Source organism: Suncus etruscus, chromosome 15, assembly GCF_024139225.1.
Source record: "Suncus etruscus isolate mSunEtr1 chromosome 15, mSunEtr1.pri.cur, whole genome shotgun sequence".
NCBI classification, from domain to species: Eukaryota; Metazoa; Chordata; class Mammalia; order Eulipotyphla; family Soricidae; genus Suncus; species Suncus etruscus.
In genome coordinates, this window is record NC_064862.1 from 69,811,708 (window position 1) to 69,836,486 (window position 24,779).

The window sequence follows — 24,779 nt, forward strand, 5'->3', positions numbered from 1 at the left end:
CAAGTTAAAAGGGATTCACACCATGCTTTCTATGTTCCAGAAACAGAAATAAAGATATACATATAACTAAAATCAATGTTTATATATGCATGTTAAAGAAAAAAATCATAGACAAAAATCAGAGTTCTATTGAAACTATAAAAATGATATATCAAAATACTTAATATGGAGCTAAAGTAATAGAGGAAATTTTATAGCTTTAATTATTATATGTGTAAAATAATGAAAAATGAATAATCTGTTCATCAGAGATTCTCATAATAAAATATCAAATCCAGGAAGTTTAGAAAAACAAAAGAAACACAAATATAAACAAGTATATATAAAAATATTAAAGGTAGGGTCCAAAACTATAGCACAGTGGGTAGGGCATGTGTCTTGCATGCAGCCAAACCAGGTTCAATCCTGAGAATACCATAGGATCCCCCGAGCCTGCCAGGAGTAACCCCTCAGTGACTTCTGAGCACAGAGCCAGGAATAATGCAAGAGTAACTGGGTGTAGCCCCAAACAAACAAACAAATAGATTAAAAGTAGTCCTCTAAAAAGACTTTTAGTAAATACTTTCAGAATGAAAGTAAAATATAAAGGCAGCATAAAACATAGAAACCAGGGCCGGCAAGGTGGCGCGAGTAAGGTGTCTGCCTTGCAAGCGCTAGCCAAGGAAAGATAGCGACCGCGGTTTGATCCCGGGCATCCCATATGGTCCCCCCAAGCCAGGGGCAATTTCTGAATGCTTAGCCAGGAGTAACCCCTGAGCATCAAACGGGTGTGGCCCGAAAAAACAAACAAACAAACAAAAAAACAAAAAAAAACAAAAAAACAAAAAAAACATAGAAACCACATACAAATTCCAAATTAATGCCACAAATAACCAAAATAGATTCAAGGAAAAAATATTGAGGAATAAATTCTATTCTAAATATCTAAATTATTTTTTTAAAAGAAATTCAAAAAGAACTCTTTGACAAAGAAATTTCAGCCTCACTTGGGATGATTTAATGAGCCATTTTCCTGTTCTTCAAGTAAGATTTTTTTCCAAAACATTCAAATTCTCTGATGGAATTGACTATGGCTGCAGTCATATAACAGTTAAGGATCAGAAATAATGTGGTTCACAAAACTGAAAGAATATATTTGGAAATATATAGGAAAAAAAAAGTCTGACAATCAAGGTGCTTGCCTTACGTGCAGCTAAGCTGGGTTCTATGCCCTGTATCCCATATGGTTCCCTAAATCTGACAGGAGTGATTCCTGAATGCAAAACCAGGAGTAACCTCTGAGCACTGCTGGGAGTGGCTCAAAGACAAAACAAAGAAACAAATAAACCCCAACCAAACCTGGTAATAAATTCCATCAAACACCAAAGATAGAAATGATTTCATTTTACAACTAATTTTACTGGCTTAATATGTAAACTGCATACCAAACTTCACAGACATAATTTCAGGGGAAAAGTCACAGGAAAACAGTACTCATGAAGTTAGATTTAAAAAACAAAAGCCTAAGTAAAATGTCAGAAAACTAAATTCATCATTGTATGAAATATGTAACAAGTTTAACTGAAGAATCACAGATTGAATGGATATGATTTAATGTTGTATTATATTTTATTTTAGCACACTAACAGGTTAGAGGAAAACCATATCATTGCAGTAGATTAATAAAACGTATAGTGAAACTCAATAGCCATACATGATGAAAGTTAAATTTTAGCAAACGATAAAGAAACCGACAATTCCTTTAACTGATAAAGGCTACTTAGCAACGGAACAGCCCCAAACTGATATCCTAATATTCAAAGTTCTTCTAAGATTAATGTAAGGAATCATGCTATCACAATTTTCTTTTTTGGTTTTTGGGTCACACCCAGCCGCGCTCAGGGGTTATTCCTGGCTCTATGCTCAGAAGTCGCTCCTGGTAGGCTCAAGGAACCATATGGGATACGGGATTCAAACCACCAACCTTCTGCATGCAAGGCAAATGCTTTACCTCCATGCTATCTCTCCGGCCCCTTTTTGTTCTTTTTTTTTTTTTTGCTATCACAATTTTTATTTTTCTTTTTATTTATTTAATGTCCAAGTAACTGAGCAAATCGAGAATAAGAAATAAAATTAAAATAAAAAACCTTTCATATCACATAGAAAATTTAGAAGACACAAAAAACATGAAATTAGAAAGTCTGGAATGATGGTCATATTTAAAAATCAATATATAAGATCAAATGTATTTTAACATGCCAGCAATATAATTTTAGATTATAATTTTATGGTGGCAATGATAGGTTTATATAAATAAAACAAAAATATACCATTAACCTCTATCTACACAGTTCAGCTCAGTTTTTTGCTAATATTCAACTTCCACTCAACCAACCTGAAGTTCAAATGTATTGAATTACTCCCATTCCTTCTTCCTACAGACCATGACAGCCAACTTTATGCCTTTATGTATGATGAATACTCAGGACATCTCATATTCATGGAATCAGATGGCATTTTCCCTTTTATGATAGGATTCTTTCACTTAATATAATTAACCTTCAAGTAGGTTGTAGCATTTGTCAAAATTTCCTTCCTTTTTCAGGCTGAATAACATCTAATTATATGCATATTCTACTTTTACTCATCTATCGCATTTGGGGTCCACTCTACTATTGGGAACAATACAGCTTTAAACATTAGTGTATCTGTTCAAATTCTCTTTTAATAGGTATTTGAAAAATAATAGAACAATTTTATGCTGAAATATTGCAAAATTAGCATGAAATCACTGAATTATACAAATAAACAATTTAATGAGTAAAGAGAATTAAGAAAATTTTTAGACTGTAAAAGTGAATACAGTGCTCGCTTCGGCAGTACATATACTAAAATTAGAACGATACAGAGAAGATTAGCATGGCCTCTGTGCAAGGATGACACACAAATTCATGTAGCATTCTATATTTAAAAAAAAAGTGAATACATTGGGACCTAAGTGATATCAAAGCAGTAGGGCAAATGCCCTACTTTGCACACTGTCAATCCAGGAAGGACTAAGGTTCCAGCCCTGTGACCCCATATGGTCCCCTGAGCCTGCCAGAAGTGATTTCTGAGTGTAGAACTGGATCTGGCCCAAAAAATCAAAACAAAAAAAATCAAAACAAAAAAATAAAAGTGAATACTGGCTTTATGTTGGAAAAATATTATAGTGTTTAAGTATCTGCATTAGAAAAATATTATAATAAAAATCACCTCAATACATAGAACATAAAATAAAATAAAAAAGAATTCATTCTTGAGAATGTATTAAATGTATTAAAATTCTTGAGCAAAATAGGAATAAAAAGACTTTTCATAGGCAACCACAAGCACCATGAGTGAATGTCACACAGTTAATGGCAAAGTGCTGGGAAATTTGTCCTGTCTTTTAAAGAAGCTCCTTTAGTGCTTCCTGAAGGACTTTAAGGCCTTTTTTGTTGTTTTGTTTTGTTGGGTTTTTTTTGTTTTTTGGGTCACACCCGGCAGCACTCAGGGGTTACTCCTGGCTTCATGCTCAGAAATCGCCCCTGGCAGGCACAGCGGACCACAGTGGATGCTGGGATTCGAACCACCGTCCTTCTGCATGAAAGGCAAACGCCTTACCTCCATGTTATCTCTCCAGCCACGACTTTAAGGCTTTTAATCCTCCAAGTGGCTGGATGTCTGTGAAGCTGTCTCATTTAATAGATCTGCTGTAAATCTTATAGGCTATCCTTCATAAGCAAGTTGTTTTTTTATTTGGCTGCTTTCAATATTCTGTCTCTATCTTTGAATTTTGTCATTCTTATCATAATGTGTTTTGGAATTTTTATATTTGGGTCTATTTTCAATCAGACCTTCTAGGTCTCTTATATCTTGATGCTTGTGCTCCTCAACTCTAAGAAATACTTATCAATTATTTTAATAATTAGAATTACTAGTTCTTCATTTAATTAGCCTTCTGTCTTCAGGCACTCCAATGATTCTTTCTCTTAAATACATCCCATGGTTTTCTGGTGTGCTCTTCATTTCTTTTCAGACCTCCCTCCTCACCTCATCTTCTTTTGTTTTCTAGAGGGTTCAAATTGCATATCATCTTTTTTTTCCTTAGCTGCTGTTTTTTTGCTGCCCATATCTTCCATTGTCTTGTTTTGTTGTGGTTGTTGTTTGGGCCCACATCTAGCTCTGTATTCAAAAATTAATCCTGGTAGTGCCTGGGTGACCAAAAGGGATGCCAGGGATGAAACCTAGGTTGGCTATGTGCAAGGCAAGTGCCCTACCTGCTTTATTATATCTGGCCCTGGCTATTGTATTTGTATATAGTAGTTTTATAAAATTAATTGTACTAAAATTAATTTCTAACTGTAGATTTCTTACTTCCACTCATACTTTCTCGCGCTTTGCTGATTACCTGTGCCATCATTTCTTTGAATTCATTAAATATTATCAAAATTGTATCTTAAAATCATTCTCATAGAGTTTACAGGTTGGTACTAGTAGATCCTTCTATATTATTGTTTATATTTATTGAGCTTGGTGATAGTTTTTTAATATACTACGGCAGCATAGTTATTTCATCACATGGAAAAAATTAAACTGAACTTTACCTCAGACAGTATACAAACATAAGTTCTACAATTATTAGTGAACTGAATAAAAAAGCTACTAAAATTTTTTCCAAAAAATATTTTGATGACTTCAGAGTACAAAAGCATTCTTAAATAAAATTTAAAAATATATGGGGCTGGAGAGATAGCATGGTAGGTAAGGTGTTTGCCTTTCATGCAGAAGGACGGTGGTTCGAATCCCGGCATCCCATATGGTCCCCAGTGCCTGCCAGGGGCAATTTCTGAGTGTAGAGCCAGGAGTAACCCCTGAGTGCTGCCGGGTGTGACCCCAAAACCAAAAATTAATTTATTAATTAAATAAAAATATAAATTCTATATGAAAAGCTTGGTACATTAAACTTTTTTGTTTGTTTTGGGGCCACACTTGGCAGTGCTCAGGGGTTACTCCTGGTGCTACATTCAGAAATTGCTCCTGGCAGGCTCAGGGGACTATATGGGATGCTGGGATTGAATCCAAGTCTTTCCCAGGTTGGCTTCTTGCAAGGCAAAGAGCCATACCAATATGCTATCCCTCCAGCCCTAAACTTTTTTTTTTTAAATAAAAATGTCCTATTAATCAAAAGGCATGATAAAATAATGAGTAATTAGGTTACTATCTATAAGCTGTGGCACAAGTTATTCACCATAAAGAGTTATCAGAACATATTAAATGTTCTTAAAATATGTATGAAAAAATCATGAAAACATACATACATGGTCTAAAGGCCTAAAAAGGATGCCAAAACGAGTAAGCCTAAAGAGAGAAGTTCAATACAATATTTCACATACAGGATACTATTTATACTCATCCTCTGGCAAAAATATTTGCAAGTCTGACAGTTGAGACTATTAGTGCTGAGGCTGGAGTCAGAATATAGTAGATATGGTTCTTGCCTAGTAGGCGCACAACCAGCTTAGGTCCTCAGTGTCACATATGGTACCCCAAGGCGTGATCCCTGACCACAAAATCAGAGTAATCCAAAGCACTGCTGGCTTACCAAAAACAAACAAAAGCTATTGGTGAGAATATGAAACAACTATACTCATTGTTAGTGTAAAAATGGTAGATCTGGTTCTAAAATCAATATTATAAGCATACCTTAACTTCCAGAATTCTAATCTTTGACAAAAAAAAATCAATTGGATGTATTATAGCTATCTAGCCAATTATATATATAATTGACTTTCGAGAACTATGAATCAGAAAGTCAAATCTTCAGAATAATTCAATTATATAAAATTCAAATTAACAAAACTGAATCATTGTTTAGCATACAAAAATAAATTTAAAAATGTTTACCGCAAATGAGTCATTATGTGTATTCAAATAGCAAATTACTCTTAAGCAACTAGACTTGAAGACTAAAAACTCACTGTGTTTTTCATTATGATTAAAAGGATAAAAGAGCATTACAATATTAGCAGTATTCTTCAAAAAAAATTGGATATACTAATCTGTATAAAGTGAGTGTTGAGTTTGGGTGGGTTTTTGTTTGTTTGCTTCCTTTTGTTTTGGGGTCATATATGGCTGTGCTCAGGGCTTATAACTGGCTCCACTTAAAGACAATTCTTGGCAAGCTCTAGGGTAAATATTCAACCCACTTTACTGCACTGTGTTAAGTTTCTAAACCATGATCCCCGAAGTTCTCTAAACTGCTAAATTTAGGATTTCTAAACAAGAACAAAGAAAATGAACAAAATACTACTTTTCATTAACAATTTGCTATTTTGTGGTTTGTTTCCTGAGTCACCAATGCTTGAGGGCTGCAGGTTCTATGCAGGTGTGGAAAGATTCACTCAGGAGGTGCACCCTCAGGGTACCATGCTAATGCTAAAAAAATAAGCTTAGGCTTCAATGAGCAAAGCCTGTTGTACCCAGCCTGTTGTACAATCTCTCCATCTCCAAATTTGTCACTTCTCATGATTCAAATGGCCACAAAAATATCACTACCTATGCAAAATTGTATTTGGATTAAAAAAAAATAAAAAACCAGGGGCCAGAGATGTAGCATGGAGGTAAGGCATTTGCCTTTCATGCAGAATGTCAGTGGTTCGAATCCTGGCATCCCATATGGTCCTCTGAGCCAGCCAGGAGCGATTTCTGAGCATAGAGCCAGGAGTAACCCCTGAGCACTGTTGGGTGTGACCCAAAAACCAAAAAAAAAAAAAAAAAAGAAATCAGACTTACCTGCTGTATCTATTTGTGCTGTTAAGACTGTTATATCAGAGCTTTTGACTCCTTATCAAGAAAATATTTAGTGATCTTTTAGAGGATGAGAAACTCAGGACCCTATACAACCAAGTATTTGGCCATTTAGAATAGGTTCCTTTAAAATGTTAAAAGGATAGAAAAGCACTCTCTTTGTTCCTAGAATGTGGATTGATTACTGAATGTCACTTAAGGGTTAGATTTCTTTTATGAAGATAATTTATATGCTCTGAATGGCATTACCTGATTCCATAAGTGACTCACTAGCATAATTTTTAAAGCAATTTGATCTGAAAAAGATCTCTTAATAATATGAAAGTAGGTTTATGCTATTATGTTAAGTGAAAAAAGGTGGTTATAGCAGGTAGAGTAATACTAGCAGTATGATCTATCTACTGGAGTACTCAGAAGAAACTAATGCTTATCAGGAGAGGATATTGAAAATGTTAGCTAAAAATGAAAAGAAATAGGTTACTTTTTCTTACACAGCTTACATATCTTGATATTATACATATGTATGTTACAGTAGAAACATGGTAGTGGTACATGATTATTTAGAATGAAAGGTTATAATTCTAAGGTTACTTATAAATCAGTCTATTAAATGAGTCAACCCTATTAAAAATTCTAGAGGGGGGGTTCCAGTTAACCTAAATATCTCAATATTTATCATATATAAATTTATGAAAAACTCCATAACTCATGCATATCAAATGCATTATTCCTAAACCTTTCGTATTTCAAGTGAATGATCCTTAATGCTGTTTGATGTACCTTCAGTGAAACACAATAGCCTCAACACCATATAACTCATTCATTAGAACTAAATCTGTATTTGATATACACATACTCTAACACATTCACCCCCTTATCCTTTTATAAAGAAAAACAGATTATGAAAGCTTGGCTGGAGGCTGTAATTTTGTAGAAGATGCCAGCATAGTTGTTTTCAAGTGAAAAAAAGAAAGTTGCACTTTTGTACTCAGAGACCTCTTGTTTTAATTTATGCAAAGCTTAAAACATTTTGTTAGGCCTGAGTGAGACCATCTGTGCAAGAAATAAAAGATGCCTAAGGGTAAAATAGGCAAGAATAGTAATGCTGAATGTGTGGAAGGCAGTAGGCCGCCTATGGGTTTTGCAACTACTGCTGTGACCTTTACTACTTTGGAGAAGAAACAAGGGTAATTTCTATAGATTGCCTCCTCTAGAAGCAGCCCCTCTTGCTCTTTCTTTTTCCTCCTTCCTTAATAATAAGAAGTTGGCAAAGCATATCCGACGTAGAAAACTATAACAGTTTTGAGAATAGTCCTTTAAGATACACATACACACTCAGTGGGATATGGTTTAAGAGTAGAGAGAGAATGAGAAACCAGTATGAACGAGATTAACTCAGAAGGAACTAGACAAATACACTGAATGAAAAGTTATCAGGAAGAAAAACAATAGAGAAAGAAATGATCTGAGCTGAGAACTCAGTGTTAGCTCTTTGCAAAGGCAGTTCATACTTAATTTTATTAACGGTTTAATTACAGGTAATGTGAAAATGTCACCTGACTTGTAGAACCAAAACTATAATAGAAACCAACATAAAGGCAGAAAAAAGGGATGCATGAATGGAAGAAGGTAAAATGGAGAGAAGAAAATTGAAGATGGAATGGTGACCTTCAGAACCTAGACTGCAAGTCTCCAACAATGTTCTAATTTTATCAAATCTCCAATTATCTTAGATTCTGGGAGGCTGAGCTGGATAGCGTAAGCTCTTTGGAATCATACGATTGGATCCATAAAGTAGAAGAAGCAATGAAACCATCTGCACTGACAGTGAGAAGGTCTGTGTCTAGTCACTATCACTGAGATGCTCACAGAAACTATACTTGCATGGTGCTTTCCAAATTACTTACTGAAGATATCTGATTGTCAAGACCTACTCTCCTTAGTGTCAAACTAGGAAGAGGGGAAAGGAACCCAAACTTGCTGAGATAAACTGTCACTCTTGAAAAATCTACTGAAGAACAGGGTTGTATCATGGACAGACTGAATTGTCATAAACAGAAAAATAGAATAACTCTGTCAGGCTTATTCTGGTTTCAGCTAACTGCTTTTCTAAGCATTCTGAATGGAGCATTTCTTGCACCCAAGCAACTAAAGACTCAAGACAGCAGCCCTGGTATAATGCAGGTGTGTTAGAACAGCTTTTTTTTTTTTTTTTGTAAATCAAAGCTTTTATTCAGAGAACACCACCACTCTTTAAAATAATGGCTTTCCTCCTTCACCCAGAAATTAACATTACAAAAGCCTGAACTTTTGTGTATTAAGTATGCCCCAAAGAAACACAAGAATATTTTGTGAGTTTGTTCATATCGCATTTCTTTCTTTTGATTACCTTTGGGACTTATTAAGGAATTCACATTCCTCCCCCCTCCCAATTTTTTTCCTTACTGTGATCTCACAGGGGTTAGAAATAAAGGTCTGAAAAAAGAAGCCAAATCAGGGGTGTAATCGTCACATCAAAGCCAAAAACTTTTATTTACCCCCCAAAAAAGTAAGACAAAAACTTCAAAAAAAGTAATAAGCACTCTTATCTGGGGTATATTTTACAGAAAGTGTATATATAGATAAAGGCTAGAAATAAGATACTTATTGAGCCTTTTAGGGCAGAGAAATAATTAGCTTTAAAACAAAGGCAAGAATATAGAATTAAAGCATAGAATGTGAGAAAAATTCCTTTACTGTTTTTTTTTTCTGTTATAGACCCTTCTTCAATTACTGTAACCTAGAATCTTAAGGGGAAGTAAAAAAAAAATAGGGTGGTTATGTGGGACCAGAGATGAGAGAGAAGACAAAAACAGTACTCCAATCTTTTTGGACCAAGCACCTGTGCTCCTTGGCTAGTTTGTCTTGGAAAATAGCAAAGCCGTTCCAGAGAGCCCAGGCTGCCCCCATGACTAGACCAATCCCTAATCATCTCTATGTATTTTTCCCTCTTGGGTCCATTGATAGTGTGTGAAGATTCATCATCCAATAGGATCTGGTGATCCCTATCCTACTATTTAAATCACTTAACAGTCACCTGTTGGGTAAGTAAGGCACAACAGTGTGAATATTAAGTGAGTTAAACAATCGGCAAAAGGAAGTATCCTGAACTTTTCAGTATGTCCCCTAAGAGAAAGTCCATGATCTTAGGGGCAGTAGATGTGTAATAAATAGTTAAATTCTCAAGAATCTTGGACTGTTAAGGTCATAGAGAGAATCTTCCACCTTACCCTAAAAATTATATCCCAGGGCACGTCTTAGCTAAATTTCTATGTCAGAGAAAGAGAGAGAGCTAAAGGAGGCTTACGAATTTATTAATCTTGCTTTTCTAAGCTATAGATGAGAACTGATAAATCACCTTCTCCAAAGATAAATCATGCACCAGAGTAGGAACTGGTTTGTGGCAAAGCAAGCAGCTGCTGAGCCCTGAGGGGACAGGGGATATAATTCAAGGGGTGGGGCTGAAGAAGGCTCAGAGAGCAAGGCAGGGAGGCACAGGGCCTGGAAACAGAAGAAGCTGATAACCATGATAATTCCTGAAGATCTGACAAAAAAACAAACAAACAAACAACAAAAAAAACAAATAGTAACTGGGTAAATAAACACCCAGAACACCATAACACATATCTTCCTTCTGCCAACTCACCAGCAAGACATCTGCTCTGAAAGGGCAATTCTAAATGGGCAGCTACTACTCACTGACAGATGTGGCATGTTTCTGCCCCGGACTCTGACATGAATATACAGCCACATATCCACACTTGTACAGGAAAGCACTCGTGTGCCTTGAATGACCATGTACACACATCTTGTTTCTCTGTAGTTTAGAAAGTAGAATAGAGGCCAGAGTGATAGTACAGCGGGGAGGGTGTGAGATACCAATCCTGGTATCTCACAAGGTCCCCTGAATTTGATAGGAGTGGTCAGATTGCAGAGCCAGGAATCATCACTGAGCACCCCTGAGTGTGGCCTGAAAACCAAAGATCAAGAAAAAAAATATGGAATAAATAGGAAAAGAAAACTGACAGAGAAATGCCCTGGGGAGGGGGTGGGATGCAGATGAGAATTGTTTATAGTGACAAGCCATAAATCCACCTGCTTCCAGTAAAAAAACAAAACAAAACAAAACAACAACTAGGTGGGGGTGGAGGTGGCGGGTGGGGTGACTGCCTACTGAGGAGAAGCAGAAACTGAGATTCTGCAGTGTTTAAAGCAGCCCGCTGAAGAATCTGTCCCTGGATGGAAGGAGGCAGGAAGACCAGGAAAGCCTTAAAGTTAGCAAGGAACTGACAGCTGCAAGAGGAAAGAAAATACGATGGGGGGTGGGGGGGCAGTCAGTGAGGGACTAAGAGTGGCTGCCCATTACCCACAAACAGGGCACCACAGGAAACAGCGGCTGGCGTGGGCCTCTTAGAAGCCTGCCAGGAAAGCCAAGGTGGACAGCATTGAAATCCCCTCTGCTCATTGGGTCTGCGGGAGACACATAATGAAACCCAACCCTGCCAGGGGTGGCCCCTGGGTACCATTTTCACTTCTACATTCCATTTTCAGTTCAGGTCGAGATTTTTAAGAAGACAGCAAGCAGCGCTGCAGTCCCAGGTGACAAGATCTGCTCAGATTTAGTCTTTGAATGTTGCAAATTAAATTCCCTCATCAGGCCTCTAATCACTCTTACCAGATGGGGCTTGTGCTCAATTTTGGATCCACAGGAAATTTAATGGTTATTGTTTCTGTTTAAATAGGAGATTATTGCATTTTAATAAGTTCTCTTTGGGACTTGCAGCAACAATAGAGCACTATGAATTACTGTAGATAGCTGTTACTGCATGCTGGGGAAAAATCAAGTTACTAAGTGTGACAAGTTGCTTTTTCTTCCCTTCCAGCAATCGCTCCGAGTGTATTTACCACCAAATTAAGTATGTGCCAAGGGGATAATATTTTTATCCTGCCGAGGGGAAGAAGGAGCTTGTCTGTGGATTTTCATTAAAATGACACATCTGTTCAGCAATTTCACAAAGTAATTCTGCTGAAAGTTTTATCAGCTAATTTTAATTATTCACTCCAGTGGGTTGAATACAGGATTCATCATGTTGAATTAATACATTTGACGGGAATTTCACAAAGAGGGGGAGAAAAAGCAATCAACAAATTGAATTGTCATGCAATATGGATTAAATTGAGATTCTTTAATTAGGATAAGCCTGAGATTTGGTATTTTGAAGGTATTAGAAAGCTTAGCGATACAGTGGTAAAGATTAAGAAAATGCAATTAAATATTACACTTTGGACATGGCCAGGATAACATGTGAGGAGAAGAGGACTCCTTTTAGCAGAATGGTTAATAGTGTCAGTTTCAAGAATTGCTCAGTGGTGGAACTGCAGTCCATGCCAATGAGGGACAGCTGCTATTTGTTTAGTGGAGATGAACTGGAAGGTAATCATGTTCTTCAAGAATAGAAATTGACTCTTCAATTTAAACTAAAGTCAAAGATAACTGTGGAATAGTTAGTATACATGAGTTCATATTTAAGTTATACAATCACTATAACTTTTGAAACTAAAAAATGGCATTTTTATTGAGCATCTATAGTGTAGACATTATCTTCAAACTAGAAGACAACATTGCAAAGATCTTAAGTCACTAGCTACAGAGGCCTAAAGCCAAGTGCAAGATACCTTCCTGCATCTCAGTTTCAAAAATAATTAATGGGCCTAATGAACTGTGTTTTGTTTTTATTTTCAAGTGTTTTTCTATTTCTGAACATTTTTTACGGTAACCAGAAATATCGTACTCAGCTAACTTTATGAAGGAAATAAGTGGTTAGATTGAAGATTAAATAGAATAATGCATAAACAATGGAGTAAATATTATTGTTCTGCAATTACCTTTTCTACAAATCCTGGTTAGGGGTATGGGTTTTATTGCCATAATGTTCTATGCAAGTTTAGGATTATGTGAAGTGGGAGGACATTTGTATACTAAATCAAAAATAATAAGAGTAAGAGGATTTACTGATGACGAGGAAACAGCAACAACTTGATCTAAGAGCAGGTTGCCCTATTTCATCACCTAATAGTAACATGAAATCAGAAGACACTCTGTCCTTTAATCTGTACAAAAACCAAGATCACTCATTACAGAAGACTGACTTTGGCAACTGCAACCAAGCAGAACACTTCCTGGGACCAATAAGTAAGACCCTAATCTAGGCTCTGGCCCAGGATTTGTACAAAAACCAATATCTCTAATTCCAGAGATCTGACTTTGACAACAGTGACTGGACAGAATACCTGGAACCATAAGGAAAGACTCTATACTAAGCTTTGTTCTAAGATCTGTGCAAAAACCATGATCACTAATTACAGAAGACTGACTACAACAACTGTGACAGACCAGAACTTCTAGAACTATAAAGAAAGACTCTATTCTAGACTTCATCCTGGGATCTATGCAATTACCAAGATCTCTAATGACAGAGGACTGATTCAGCCACAACTGAGCAGAAAGATTCCTGGCACCATAAAAGACCTTGGGGTTTTATAATGAGCATGTCCAGAGCCTGTAGTTATTACCATGACAGTATGCTTCAGGAGAGGAGAAACCCAAAATCTCTTAGGCCAAGGGAAATTCCCTTTCTAATATCCCCAATATTTAATGTACCTATGCAAACAACAACAACAACAACAACAACAACAAAATCTTGCTACATTAGCCCTCCCCGATTTTTTCTTTCCTTTCCTTTTTTCTTTTTGATTATTGTTGTTTTGTTGTTTTTTTGTTGCTGTTGTTTTTTTTTTGCCATTGCTGATTGTTTGTTTTGTTTTGTTTTGTTTACTTCCAACAGAACCCAGAACTTGAATCATCTTGTTCTGTCTCATGAACTGAGGAGGAAAAAAAGTGGATGGTACCAGGAGCAAAGAGTCGCTTGAAATTTGAGTGAAAATAAAAAATGATCAGACCTAAACACCAAACTCAAAGTCAATGACAACAGAATCAAGACCCCCAATTTACAACAAGCTACACACAAAGGGGACTGTTACACTAGCAGTCTAGGGGAGGTATCTTGTGCATCTGGGAACAGGTGTAGAGAGGAAGGACAACATTGGTGGTGGGAATGGCCCTGATTCACTGTCACTATGTACCTTCAATATAATGTGAAAGACTTGTAATTCACATTGGTTGCAATAAAAATTATTTAAAAAAAAGAGTAAGAAGATTTATTGTAAATAAATGCATAAAAAATCATGTTGCTATGTAGCGGGTGAATTCCCAAGGCTTACCAGAATTTGTTTATACTTATAAGGAAAAGGTGAGATTCTGCTTTCTTTTTTTGGGGAGGGACACACTGGGCAGTGCTCAGAGGTTACTCCCGATACTTTGCTCAGAAATCACTTCTGGCAGGCTCTGGGAATCATATGGGGTGCCGGGGATCAAGCCTGTATCTGTCCCAGGTCAGCTGCATGCAAGACAAACACCCTACCACTGTGCTATCGCTCAGGCTCCAATTTTCTGCTTTATTTATTAAAAAAAGGCAATATACATCTATTGATCTGAATGAAAATATGGTAAAAATCACCAAGTAGAAAGGAAAAAGATTTAGTGGAAAGGCAGTGTTAATGTAATGTAGTTAAAAAACTGGATGAGGCTGGAGCGGTGGTGCAAGCAGTAAGGCAGACATCTGCCTTGCCCACACTAGTGGCCCGATCTCCCAGAGTCCCATATGGTCCCCAAGCCAGGAGCGATTTCTGAGTGCATAGCCAGGAGTAGCCTCTGAGTGTCACTGGGTGTGGCCAAAAACTCAAAAAAAAAAAAAAAGGGGGGCTGGAAACTCCTTTTAAGTTCTAATCAAAATGTCCCAACATTTCAATTCCTTAAGGTACATCAAGAGTTATTTTTAAGTATTATGACACAGAGTATACTTCCTAGATGCTGGGGAGAAAGCAGGGGAAACAGAACAGTAGTGAACACTGTTTGACTCTGGGAACCTTATATCTTCATCTGGATGTGGCCAAAAATGTAAAAGATAGTGTCAAATAATAAGTGCTACTAAGAAAACATAAAAAAAAAAAAAAAAAAACAACAGAAAACAGAGCAAAGTTCAAGGGAAAAGAGTAATGTGGAGAGAATATGGTTTTCAAAGGCTTGCCAGAGATGACTCGAATGAAAAGACACCATCTAAGTGGAGCCTCCATGAAGGATTAGTCATCTGATTCTCAACACAGTTTACAATTGGTGGTTTCTGGGGAAAGCCATTAAATCAGGAATGTGAGCTAGTCAATATTTCCTGTGAGCCTTCTCAGCAATCACAAGGAGAGAAAACCACACTTACCATAAATGTTCCATTAGTCCAAGCTCATCATTTTGAGGACATAAGTGGCACTGGATGAGGGCAGTGAGGAGATTTATAACCTCTGCCCCTTGTTCTTCAAAACTTCCTCTATGTATAAGGACAAATTTCTAGGATTGAATTTCCCAGGACAAGTGATCCAGCTGCCATGTGATTTCCATTAAGGTAACTCATGGTTTAGAGTTAGACCATTCAAAACACCAACAGAAACTTGTAAGTCTACTGTAAATCAGCAGCTTGAGCTGTTAAATGAAGGCATTGGGTTAGCAATCCTGCCTAAAAGACAAGGGCTAAATTCATGAACAAAAAAGGGAAAGATAGCAACACAGATACAGTTTATTCCTCTGTAAATTGTGGATAAGAATGAGTAAAAATAAAGTATGAAAAAAATATGCATTAAATGAAATATACACAAAACAGCATCTGATAAGATAAGCATGCAAAAATGTCACTATCAATATTATTATTAGGTAGATAAATGAGAGAGTGTAAAAGAAAACAAGTATTAGCAAAGATTGTAAGCAATGAGAGAAGAGAGGTGAGAATAGCAAACCATATTCAAGAAATACCAATTCTTTCATTTTTTTTGAGAGTATAAGGATATATTTATTAAAACAGCACCAAGGGGCCACAGTCTAAGGGACTTGGAGCCGAGAAACACAAAACTTTAAAAAAATAAAATAATTCCAAGACCTAAAATGCCCAGGTGTGATTCCAAAACAAACAACAACAACAATAACAACAAAAACCCCAAAAAACTAAAATGCCTTGACATGCCAACCCATCTGCAATCCGTTTGGGTGGCTCAAAACAAATAAAACATATAATTTAACAATCTACTTTATTGTTTATCATGCTATGGTAATTAATGACTAGAGTATCAGAAAAAAAAAACAATCTACTGAAAGGACAATTATCCATTATTTCTGAATGAAAAGTATGACTTAAATGCCCATTCTAAATGGTTAGAATTTCTTCCCATTGGACCATGACATCTCATGATAGAACTCAATTGTGGTGTCTGCAAACCAAGAGCCCAGAGCCACTGCTCCTTTATTTTTCTGATGTGTCTCTGTGACAGCTCATCTTCCCCATTGCAAGTCTCAATTATTTTGAGAATAAAGGTCCCCATCTGGTGAAAAAAGCGCACAACTCTAATACTCACTTTTTTGGGTAAAAATGCTTGCAAATACTCTAGGAAGTAAGAGTACAGTACAGTGTTATAGCCTTGTTCCTGTATCTGCATGAATGTATCCTTCTTAGCTGATGAGGAAGAGAGAGCAGCAAAGATACAAAAGCAATAGTGGCAAAGACTTACAAAAACAGACTCAGTTTTTAACCTCCGTAGCCCAAACAATTTCCTTCAAATGTTGTTTAGAGATTACTGCTACCTATAATTTCTATTTATATTAAAAGAAGTTATCAGTACAGGTGAAAATCTCATAATATTATGGGATTTGTAAAAAAAGATATGGAATATGTGTAAAGAACAATATATTTTATTGACCTTAGACTAAGCTCATTTTGTATGTATTTTATTTAAATTTTAAAAATACAATACTTGACCACCGAATGTTATATGCACTGCTGTCATGATTAATTACTAAGCATTGACTTTTTTTTAAACATTAACTTTTGACTAACATTTTGTAGGCTCCACCTGGTAGTACTTGGAGGCTATTCCTGGCTAGAAGGCTCTACTTGACTGGGATAGAGAGAGCAGGAGTGTGTTGGGTGGAGAGGGGTGGAGAGGGGTGGAGAGGGGTGGGGAGGGTTGGGGTAGGGTGGGGTGGGGAGTGAGCAGCTTGGGGTCACAAGAGATAGAGCTCAGGGGCTATTCCTGACTCTGTGCTGAAAGAAATAGCTGACAGGTAGGGACTGAAGCAGGGTTAGCTATGTGCAAGGCAAGCACCTTAATTTCTGTCCTCTCAGGTCACTTTATTAATATTTTTAAAACAGACTGCTAGCAAGTTTACAACATACCCACCTGATAAAATGAGAATATATGAATTGTATTTGTGATGGCAATGGTAGAAACAGTAAAAAAAATTTACTATAATGCTAACCCTGATTGGGCTGTTGAAATTGTACACATATGTACTCTGAAATATGTAGCAAGTCAGCCCCTGAAGAGGTTGACTGATGGTGGGATGGAGGATGAGGCCTTTTTCTTCCAGCTCAGAGCATGCGTCTGCCACCCTGTCTAGCCCAGCGTCTGCCACCCTGTCTAGCCCACGGTTCTGAGGTGAAACTGTGGGTAAATAGCTCGCAGACAGTCAGGCTCGTGGAAATATTCGCTTTATTCAGTGGACAAAACTGAAGGCCCAAGACTCAGCTTCAGTTCCAGCCAAAAAGCCCTGGCCTTCCACAGACCCTTGTTTTTATTCCCCAGAATCAGGTACCACCCAATGGTGGGATCAGATACCAACCAATGGTGGAAGCAGAATCAGGTACTACCCTAGGGTGGGGGCAGAATGCCAGGTCACACCCTAGGGTAGGGCACAATCACCAATCAGTTTAGGGTGAGTAACATAGTAATCCCCTAAAATATTTACATACACAACAAAATATAAACGTAAAATGTTTATAATGGTCTGATTAATAATAGCCCTTCACTGGAAACAATGAAAATTGATCACTTAAAAGACATTCATAAATAAATTTATTATTGATTGCACTTAAAATAATATAAAAGCTTGGGTATCCCAGTGGCAGGTAAAGAACCAAACACACACACAATAAAACCTAAAAACACCAAACTTCAAAACCCAAACAAAAACAAACTAACCCCAGACCCAGGAGAAACAGTACCACAAGTAGCTTAATATCTCATTGCTTGGAGCAAGCAAAAAATAAATAGACAAATAAATAACAAACTAGTAGCCAACCAGAAAGTTAATAGAAAGATGAGGGAATTAGAAAAATGGCCTGTGATAAGATTCTATGTAGCCTAAAGATTAATGAGGCTGTACACAAGGAAGGCTACAGAAAGTCCTATCAAACTACTTATTCTCGCCAAGTTTACAAATACAGACAGTAAAACTTAGGGAATACTTAAACTGGCTGAATTCAATCTCCATTCCATGTGTAGATCCTTTAGAAAAATGTGAGAGACAGAAATCCAAGCATTCAATCATCCTCAGACCTTGGCTAAGCAATAAACAATTTCGATGCAAGGCAATTCCTAAGAAGTTGGACTTAAATGTGCAAACCTGTTCCTGATTTTAGAATGACTTAGTGATAAGATACATTTTAATAAGATAACTCTGTATATATATAAATAGAACCATTACTCAGAATATAAAAGTATGTTAAAAGTCAACAAGGGAAAGTGTTATGTAACATATATTTAATATAAATGGGCAATAGAAAAATATGGAAAAATGAGACAAAATGTGCCTAAATAGAGACATTAATCCATATCAACAACATTAACATTAAACATAGATTAGGGGCCGGGAAGGTGGCGCTGGAGATAAGGTGTCTGCCTTGTAAGCGCTACCAAGGAACGGACCGCGGTTCCATCCCCCAGCGTCCCATATGGTCCCCTCAAGCCAGGGGCGATTTCTGAGCACATAGCCAGGAGTAACCCCTGAGCGTCAAAGGGATGTGGCCCAAAAACCAAAAAACAAACAAACAAAAAAAAAAACATAGATTAATTAAAATCTTGAACCTAGGGGCCGGTGAGGTGGCGCTAGAGGTAAGGTGTCTGCCTTGCAAGGGCTAGCCAAGGATCAGGACCGCAGTTGGTCCCCCGGCGTCCCATATGGTCCCCCAAGCCAGGGGCAATTTCTGAGCGCTTAGCCAGGAGTAACCTCTGAGCATCAAATGGGTGTGGCCGAAAAACCAAAAAAAAAAAAAAATCTTGAACCTAAAGAAATAGATTGTTGGGCCGGGAAGGTGGCGCTAGGGGTAAGGTGTCTGCCTTGCAAGCGCTAGCATAGGATGGACCGCGGTTCGATCTCCCGATGTCCCATATGGTCCCCCCAAGCCAGGGGCAATTTCTGAGTGCATAGCCAGGAGTAACCCCTGAGCGTCAAACGGGTGTGGCCCAAAAACAAAAACAAAAACAAAGAAATAGATTGTTACACTAATTTTTTTGAAATTCCAGGGGCTGGGGGCCGGAGCAGTGGTCCAGAGGTAGGGCATTCGCCTTGCATGCTGCCAATCTAGGACACACTGTGGTTCGATCCCCCGGTGTCCCATATGGTTAGAGCCATTTCTGAGTGTACAGTCAGAAGTAATCCCTGAGCATCACTGGGTATGGCCAAAAACAAACAAAAAAAATGGGGCTGGAGCAATCGCCCAACAGTAGGGTGTTTGACTTGCATGCGTCTGACCCTGGATGGACCTCGGTTCGATCCCCAGTGTTCTATATGGTCTCCCAAGCCAAGAGTGATTTCTGAGTGCATAGCCAGGAGTAACCCATAAGTGTCACTAAGTGTGGCCCAAAAACAGAAAAAAAACAAAAACAAACAAACAAGCAAACAAACAAAAAAAGAAAATCCAGGGGCTGGAGAGATAGTACAGAAAGTAAGGCACTTGCCTTGCATGCAGTTGATGTCAGTTCAATCCCTAGAACCCCATATGGTTCCCCCAAACACTTCCAGGGGTCACTTCTGAGTGAAGAGAGAGGAAGAGATCCTGAGTAACGCTAGCACGGTTTAAAAACTCCAAGACTGGGCCGAAGTGGTAGCACAGTGGTAGGGCATTTGCCTAGCATGTGGCTGACCCAGGTTAGATGTGGGTGGGTTCGATCCTCAGTTTCTCATATGGTGCCCCGAGCCAGGAGCAATTTCTGAGCACAGACCCAGGTGTAACTCCTGAGCGCCACCGAGTGTGGCTCCCCAAAACAAAATAAAACAAAACAAAATAAAAGCCTTAATACCATCAAATAAACATCTTAAAGTAGATGCTAGAGGCACATGTTAGGTTAAAGATGAAAGAAAAATCATTAAAATGCCATGCACAATTGGTAACTATGTATGTGAAGGATATTAACTAGTTATTACATGATCATCTCACATGTATACAAATAGTAAACCATTAGGTGAATACCCAAGACACATATTTTATATAATGTCAATATAAATAATAAATAGAAAAAATATCAGACTAACAATAACAAAACAGTGGTATACTCCAATGTATCAGAAAAATTGACCTTAATTGAATGATGACAAATCCTTGACCCTGGATTGAAAAAGAAAAATTATCAAGCAGTAGACAGAGTAGGGGAATGAAGAAGTGAACAAGAGGGCTGCAGAAGAGGGTCTTAAAGGTTGTTGGTGGGAAAGGTTCAGTGACTTTATATATCAAGACCCCAAATGTTAACACAACACTACATTACCTAAATTTTTTTTTCTTAAAAAATATGGAATGCTTCACAAATTTGCGTGTCATCCTTGCACAGGGGCCATGCTAATCTTTTCTGTATCATTCTAATTTTAGTATATGTGCTGTCAAAGTGAACACACTACTTAAACTATTTTAAGAAAAAACATCTAATAATGTCAAAGTATTTTTCTTTTAGAAAATTGAAATATTCTAAAAGAAAAATACTTTAAAATTATTACTAAAACAGAGCAATGCATTTTATAATGTTAAAAGAGTCAACCCTTTAGGACAATATCTTTCACTAAAGCTATGTGTGAAAATGAACAGAACTAGGGAGTGACTAGTCCAGGAAGTGGTGTGATGCCAACATCCTAACAATGGAGTCTGGTGATGGATACACAACTCTGCGATAAAATCTATTAAACTGTAAAATCTATTAAACTGTAATTTATCAGATATATTTTACAGCATATACTTTATATGACAATAAAGACTTCAAATGTATTTAAAAGGAAGTTAAATATGTTATTATGTTGGAATGGCAGTAATGTATTTTTTTTACTAGTTATTATTTTTTAGTTAAAAATCACTAAAAAATTAAGAAGAATCCAGTCTCCATGTTTCAGATACACTGAAGACTACATTTTTATTGTTATTGTTGTTTTTACACCCAGTAGCTCTCGGACTTACTCCTAGCCCTGCACTCAGGGTTAACTCCTGGTGGGCTCAAGGGACCATATGAGGTTTTGGGGATCTAAAGGCTCAGCCATGTGCAAGTAACCATCCTATCATCTGTACTACTGCTCCATCACCAAGACTGCAATTTTTTGTTGTTGTTGCTTTGGGCCACATCCAGTGACACTCAGGGGTTACTCCTGGCTATTTGCTTTGAAATCACACCTGGCTTGGGGAAACTATGGGACACCAGAGGATCGAACTATGGTCTGTCCTAGGTTAGCCTGTGAAAGGCAAACACCCTATTGCTTGCGCCACCACTCTGGCCCCAAAACTGAATTTTTGGTTTTTTGGGCCACACCCGTTTGATGCTCAGGGGTTACTCCTGGCTAAGCGCTCAGAAATTGCCCCTAGCTTGGGGGGGGACACCATATGGGATGCCTGAGGATCGAACTGCGGTCGCGATCTTTCCTTGGCTAGTGCTTGCAAGGCAGACACTTTACCTCTAGTGCCACCTCACCGGTCCCCCCAAGACTGAATTTAATGAATTCAGATCTCCAGGCATCGGGTTTTCAGCTTCTTGCCTTGTAATATGAATACAGAAAATTGAGGAAAAATAAAATTATTAATTCTGTTTGCTTTAAAATTTCTTAAAAGTGACAAAAATCCTAGAAAATTTTCTTTATGCCACTCAATTTGGCTCAGCTCACTGAGGGGCTTCTTTGAGCATCTATTTATTTTGAAAATTTCTTCCTGGTGTCTAATCACCTTCAACACAATTTGAACTAATTTTAACACAATGTATATCCTGAGAATTGTGCTCACAGATTAATCTTGCCACCTTCAGTAGCAAGGGAACTTTTCAGCCTCCACATCTTCACCTATTCAATGCAAAAGTACTGTAGTAAGGACTAAGTAAAATAGGCACAAAACATTCTTAGTAAAGTACCCAGTGCTTATAAGACTTACTATGAAGAAATAAAGAGAAAAAATTTCTTTGAAAAAAAGAAAATGGTGATAGGATAACTGAACCAGATACCAAGATTCCATCCCTGCACTGAACAAAGCTGAATTCTTCAAAGTACACTGAATGCAGAGAATAAAATGTTTAAGTGAAGTGTTCTTTACATGACTGGAACACAACTACAATCATATTTGTCATCAAGGTGTTTAAATAAAGATATTAATAAAAATAATATAAAAGAAAATAACCCATAACATGCAACTTGTGAAAGCCTGAGAAGACTCTAGAATTCAGTTCCATGTTGAACAATGGCTTATACTTTTATAAGAAATAGAATGGCTTTTTTTTTTTGGTTTTTGGGCCACACCCTGTGATGCTCAGGGGTTACTCCTGGCTATGCGCTCAGAAGTTGCTCCTGGCTTCTTGGGGGACCATATGGGACGCCGGGGGATTGAACCTCGGTCCGTCCTAGGCTAGCGCAGGCAAGGCAGGCACCTTACCTCCAGCGCCACCACCCGGCCCCTAGAATGACTTTTAATAGACAACATAAGTTCAGTTGTGCTATAGATGAATAGATATTTACATGTTCAATTGAATAAACTGGTCCCTTTGCTTTGACTAGTCCTACTTGACTTAATTAAAATATTTCCATTTCTTCTAATATTCATAGCTCTGTGTACAGTTTACAGAAGCTGTAGATGGATTTTTAATACTGTTTACCAACTGTAAGGTTCTGATGGACACTTTAATCATGTAATACAACAGCAAAACCTACCACTGGGAGCTATACAAGTCTTGCACCAAATTGAGAAAAGAAATTACATGAGCACATTCATTATATGTTGGTGTTAACTTGAAGGAATGTAGCAGAATAAATTCATAATGAAATAATTTTTAATCAGTCAAATAGTTCCTCAAGTATAATAATCTTTCTTAATGTCTTATGTGGTAATCAATACTTTAAATGCTTCACTGTGTGCTTCATAACAAAAAATAAACATTGCTAATTAGTAAATTAACAACTACAACTAGACCTTTGTACCAATATTGAAGATCTCTTTAAGCACTTGTAAATTTTTGTTTGTTTGTTTGTTTTGTTTTTGAGCCACACCCGGTGTTGCTCAGGGGTTACTCCTGACTGTCTGCTCAGAAATAGCTCCTGGCAGGCACGGGGGATCATATGGGACACCGGGATTCGAATCAACCACCTTTGGTCCTGGATCAGCTGCTTGCAAGGCAAACGCCACTGTGCTATCTCTCTGGGCCCAGCACTTGTAAATTTTAAGCTCAACTAATATCAGAAGATTTGTAGAATTTCAAATTTGTAGGAATTTTTTGTAGAAGCATTAAAACATCTGAACAAAGTTTATGTTAAAGCTCTTAGCGTACAGGATGGATTTTATTTTTCTCCTTTATACTAGATAAAAAAAACCCATGACAACACTAGAGAAGACATTTAAGCACTGAACAGCATATTTCTAGGTAAACCTTCTGTGATAATTCTACTTTAGAATTGTGGATCTATTCTAAATTGATTTTCAAAAACTGTTTTGGGGAAAATAAAGGAGACAAAGACAGTGAAAACACTATGCGATTTTATTTTTTAATTTGCATGTGGACAAATTAAGCACAAAATGAATAGTTTGCTATGATACTGCTTTGGCATTTTATTCTTTTAAAGGTAATGCCTATTTAAAAGAATGAAAAATTCTTTTTGATAACAAAGAATTAATATATAGTTTATAAAAGGAAAATTTAAGTCCTTAAGTGAGCACAAGTAGCTGTGCAGGATAAGGATATTTAAAACACTAAGTACAAAGAATATAAACTGCTTAGAATAGAAACTGCTTCTCAAATGGTATCAAATGCTGCCAAATTTTTACCACCTATGTAAAAAAATACATGGATTTTGAGGCTGGAGGATAGTATTGAGGGCAAGGTACTTGCCTGATATTGGATGTCTTAGGTTCAATCCCTAGCATCACTTCTGGTCCCCTGAGTACAGCCAGAAGTGATTCCTAAGATCAAAGCCATGAGTAAGCCCTGAGCACTGTCAGGTGTGACCCAGAGCTCTCCCCCAAAATATTACAAAATCTTTATCTATAGGTCATTTAGTTTCATGTAAAATAATGAAAAATTACAATATGTATGAAAAAGGGCAAAATCTATTTTTTTTTTTTTGGTTTTTGGGCCACACCCGTTTGACGCTCAGGGGTTACTCCTGGCTATGAGCTCAGAAATCGCCCCTGGCTTGGGGAGACCATATGGGACGCCAGGGGATCGCACCGCGGTCCGTCCTACGCTAGCGCTTGTAAGGCAGACACCTTACCTCTAGCGCCACCTTCCCGGCCCCAAAATCTATTTTTGATAATAGACTACTAGACAGCTAACACTCAAGATTATGTTTCTTGTGGAAAATAACTGCATGTATTGTCTTTTTCCATGAATACAACAAAGCAGGAAAAGTAAAATATGTGATGATAAAAGGTAAAATCTAAATGAGTGTCTTTTGTGTATAACTTACATGATAGTAAAAAATAAACAAGATGCAGTTACATCAGGAAAAATCAGAACAAGTGATTTCTAGGTGAAGAGATAATATAGCA

At 37.3% G+C, this 24,779-nt stretch overlaps 1 protein-coding gene and 2 non-coding genes across 3 annotated transcripts in view; 1 reads left to right on the forward strand and 2 right to left on the reverse strand.

Moving 5' to 3' along the window:
* LOC126031265 (autism susceptibility gene 2 protein-like) overlaps window positions 1-24,779 on the reverse strand; it is an 876,657-nt gene that overhangs the window by 211,317 nt on the left and 640,561 nt on the right. The window lies entirely within an intron of this gene.
* On the forward strand, window positions 2,844-2,950 carry LOC126031706 (U6 spliceosomal RNA). The gene has a single exon (XR_007503538.1). It is a non-coding gene; the product is annotated as a U6 spliceosomal RNA (small nuclear RNA).
* Window positions 20,566-20,672, reverse strand: LOC126031649 (U6 spliceosomal RNA). The gene has a single exon (XR_007503481.1). It is a non-coding gene; the product is annotated as a U6 spliceosomal RNA (small nuclear RNA).